Raw genomic sequence first — 5,048 nt, 5'->3', positions numbered from 1 at the left:
AAGGACAAATGTCCTCCAAGGCTTGAAAACAAGACAAATGGGCTGGTGTTAGCTGCTCAGCTAGCAAAAGCATCAAAAGGACATCATCATTATTTTTTATTCCCGCTTATTGTGTCAAAAGCTCATTTATTAATGAGAAATCCTGTAAAAGTCCAAATCTATTGTATCACAATTGATTGTCAAAGAGTGATAGGGGCAAAGGGGCTTCCAAAGTTGTAATTAATTGCAATTTCTAAGCCTTATTACTGAGCCAAATTAGCTAGGGTTCCATTCTTTAAACCTTGGCCAAGGTACAAAAGCCAATTTTTGTAACTCTTGACCTAAGTTTTGGATAATGAAAGTGAGCATACGCTGCAGTACAATACTATTAGTTCTCTACTTTTTCAATCATTTGTGTCTCTCTTGTGCAATGTTGCATTGTGATTCTGAGGATACCAACATGCTCGCAGGTGCAAGATCTTCCCTTTTACGTAAGTTTCTCACGATGAAGTTATGTTTTTAGTCGTGTCTGTCTATGATTTGTTTTCATTCCTTACGCATCATACACACATCCAAACTGGTTTTTGAAGTTTTGTCTTTAGTCATGTCTGTCTACGAGATGTTTTCATCCCTTACACATCATACACACATCCAAACTGGTTTTTGACCATAGGAATAGATAGAGCACATCCTAAGGAAGCTATAGAGTGCTTCAGAGTCCAAAATCGACCAACCCAAAATAGGTTGTTTATCTTTGGTGTGATTTTGCCTATGTGTCAGAAAAGACTTTTGAGTACATGAGGATGTTGAGGATACTCTACACATTCTAGATAGCAAGTTTTGTTGCACTTGGAGCACTATAACTATACAAAATCATCGTGTTAGGCTTGCGGTAAGAAAGTTAGCTTTTGGTGTTTGACACACATTTGAAACTGATTTACGTAAAAGCACACAAGACTTTGGATTTTTTGAGAGATTAGCTATCTCTCATAGCCTCCATGCACTAATCGGGTCAGCTATGTCCCACATATTGACATTTTGTGTCTATGGTTCTCTTTTGCTAGCATCGATATGGTGAGGCTTGGCAGCTGGCCGACATTTTGGCACCGTTATCGAGGACGAGGCAACCTAGACTAGAGAAAAACCCAAAGAATTCACTAAAATTTCCATTGCTTCCTCTAGTTTCTACTAGAATAAAACACCCTTTCACTTTATCTTTGGTGAGATGTTCCTGAGAGTAGAGATACTCGTCGATAAGGACCTTGGTAGCATTGGTTTAGTGGGTTCATACTAGGTGCGGTGTCCTTGAGGCTAGGAAGTAGTCAAGAAGGGTAGCACCTAGGTAGAAATTAGAGAATTGGTACAAAAAGTTGTTTTTTTAAACATTCAACACTCTTTTTTCAAGTTCTATAGGAGTAGGGTAAGTAGAAAACAATCAAGACTGCATCTGATTTGAGGTACACTGAAAAAAAATCAAAAAAATTATCAAACTTATCCAACCAGAGGCTGAATTTTGCAAAATTTTCAATTCACAGGGTTTCATTGGAACAATATACAGCTCTTGAGCAAGTTTGAACAAGTTTGGAGTTGTGCAAGGGTACACAACACCAAGAAAAGTTGAAAACCGTTACATTGTGACAAAAAGGAGGGGCAAAACACTAGTAAATAGTTCAAACTTTGTGAAACTCATTGGACAAGCTTATAATCACAGAAAAAAACCCTACCAAGTCACATTGGGAAAAAATATCTTGAAATAGGGAAAAATTTATCTTTTGCATGCCAACGATAAATTTTTTACCAGAAGGGTAAGTTTGTTGATTTGACACTAGGATTGTCTTTACCAGGATATGAGGACCCCATCCAAGTGATCAAAGTTAGATTCACTCTCATATTAAGTTGTAGCCATCTTTGGTGCACCAAAGATAGCCTGCACAAAATTACAGAGTTGTTAAAAGTGATTGGTTGAAGGAATTGTTAGATAATAAATGATTCCAGATTAACAATTGTGGAATCACATATGATTTTTAGTCTTGATGTGTAGGAAATCACGTCTTGGAAGAAAAAAAGGACTAGACGCGAAACGAAATGCATTTTTCCAGGTTGGACGTATCTGTTCGATATAAGTTGTTTGAGTCCATATATGAACTTAAGATCTGGTAGAGTATTAGGAGATTTGGGCACATTGGGGGAAAAAAGGAGTAGAGCATCCACGGAAGAGAGCGCAAACCATGGAGACATTTACAGACTATAGCAGAAGAGGTGCCAGACACTTACTTCGACTCAAGCTCCGATATGTCTTCTTTTTTGACTCAATCAGGAACTGGGACCTCACTCAAGTTCAAGCATATTCTGACCTTCTTTGAGACTAACAAGTACAAAGCCTTGATTTATTTGGATCCTAACAAGGAATTTTTTGTAAGGGTAGATGACAATACCTTCAAGTTTGAAGAGGAGGTTAGGGCGAACAAACAAGACACCTTCTATATGGATCAAAATGGGGTGCAATACCTCAAGATACAAGATCCTGATTTGGTAGACAAATGGGGGTTGGAAGTTGATAATTTAATTCCAAACAAGGCTATGAAGGTAGGATCGCTCGTGCTAGAGTTAGAAGGGTATGATTCGATAGACACTAGACCTCTAAAGCGCATACCCACTGACAACCCTAGGCTTGGAGTCTATTGTTGGGAAGCCAACAATGTCATGGACTTGATCAACACTACTCATGCCAAACCAGGACAGTTGACACCCTTGAAAATCGTGTATATTTTCAAGATCAAGGAAAAGGGCTTAGCAAAACTTCCTATCCACCTCTTTAGGGATTGTTAAAACAACAATTTTGTTATGATGACTGCAAAGGAGATTGAACATACCAAATACCAGGGACATCCAATCCAAGAAGTCATTACGGGGACAATACCTCAAACCGAACAAAACATGGCCTAAATGATAGAGCCTATGATAGCATGGTCAATCAGAGAGGAAGCAGAGTCAGAGGCAGTCACCTGAATGATGGAAACAGGGGTAGAGATGTAGAAACAACATTTAACAGGGGAAAAATGAGTGACACTAGGACAAGAAGAGGTCCACATGAGTCACACCTCCCAAACAACTCGTTTGAAGGCCTAATGGGAGAAACACCAGCCATGAGAGCAGGTACGGAACACAACCGTAGAGTCAGACAGTAGATACCCAAAAATGGATCAAAAGTACAGTAGATCAGGGGATCTGTACGGCCACTTAGCAAGATTTAGAAAAGTTCTAAGGGTTGAATACATAACAAACTTTCACACATAGTTTGAGGGGTTTGGAATGACCTTAGAAGAAAAAGCTTTAACTTGGTTCTAGACCATACCTCCTGGATCAATAATTGCTCTACCAAATTTGGCAATGAGATTTGTTGTTGCTTACTCAAAAAGGGAATCAAACAGCAACAAAAACATGGAGAAACTATCAGGGATAGTGTGAGTCGGATGAGGTAATATATCGACAGGTGTTCGGAGTTGGAAATCCCAACCGAGGAGAGGCTTCTCACTATTTTTAGAGGGATTACTAAACAAGCAATTGAATACTATTTTGTATAGCAAAAAACACATGACATGAGTAGCATGCAGCCTAGATGTGATTGACTTGGCAGATGAATACAAGGTTTTCAACGAGGAAAGCATTATGAAGGATGCACATAGTGAGAGAACCACACCTACTGTGCCAACACAAGTGGGACCAACTATGATAGCTCCTGCCATTGCGATAGAAGACACGCTTAAGCACATGAATGACATGATGGCTAACATGCAAAGGATGCCTATGAGAAGGCCAAAACAGGGTCCACCTCAGGGATAACCTATCGAAAAACACAGATCGTTGAAATAGTGTGCCATTGAAGGAAAATGGACAAACCATGAGACAAATGAGTGCTATTATAAGTTCAAATACGATGGAAACATCCAGTCTATGCCAATGAGGCATCAAGGACCAATCATGTATAGATATTCGACGAATGTGGCACCAGTTCAGAGACCACCGACGACTATGGAGAGACCACAACTTGTATTAGTGCAACAACCACCACTTCCAAGGGGTACTACTGTACCGGTCAAGCACATGCATCCAAAAGAGCAAGTGAGTGAGCAAGCTATAGTACTAATCATGCCATATGATGAAGCGATTTCTACAACAATGGGAGTAGAGGGAAATGGTACACTCAGTCGACACCTCTCATGGTAGAGCCATTGTATCAAGCACCTCCGGATACAACACCTGTTTACTTCATTGCAAACTAAGGAGCTAGACCATCTATGATCAAACCAATGCCAAAACCAAAAACCAAAAATTTCCATAACTACAGAGCATATGACCATTGGAAAAATGATTGTCACGAACTAGATAAGAATGCGATATCTATAGAGGCATATTATGGAGGGTGTGGTCGCAAGGGCGGTGATTTTCTAGAAGACGACCCTAGGAATCCAATAAACAAAGGAAAAATTGACTTAATCATAGTTCAAGTTGTGTCAAGAAGCTCCTGAGAAGGGGAACCCACAATTCCAATTTGGGTAGTGACTAAGGCACAAGAAAGGGGAATTAAAAAAAAATTCAAGTGGATCGGACATACCCATCAAATCGTCCAAAGATTTCTAGGAAAAAATGACGCAAATGATAAAAACTCAGGAGACAGAAACTACGAAAGGAGGTTGAAGAGAAAGTGCAAAATAAGGTAGAGGAAAAGATGCAGCCGTTGTCATCAGATTTCAAAGAACCACAACCAAGATCAATAGGATCGGCAAAACAAGCACTTAAACACACTAGGTGACCTAGAGCTAGAAACGCTCATGGCGTCGCACACACAGACACACACACTCAAACATATTACATTGAACATGTACATGATGCTAAGAGCATGATAAAGAAACACATGAAGTTTCATCAGCAATGCTTACCCGTACAAAGAGTAGTGAGTGTGCAAGCGTAGGCGTACTCTTTACTACGTGTGGATTGGTTTCCTAACCTCACTCTTATCTTATTGCACACATAGCGAGAACCACAAACATAATTGTCAATCCATGGGA

Source organism: Adiantum capillus-veneris, chromosome 6 (assembly GCF_014529385.1).
Source record: "Adiantum capillus-veneris isolate H3 chromosome 6, ASM1452938v2, whole genome shotgun sequence".
Classification (NCBI taxonomy): domain Eukaryota; kingdom Viridiplantae; phylum Streptophyta; class Polypodiopsida; order Polypodiales; family Pteridaceae; genus Adiantum; species Adiantum capillus-veneris.
Note: the sequence above shows the minus strand (reverse complement) of the source record.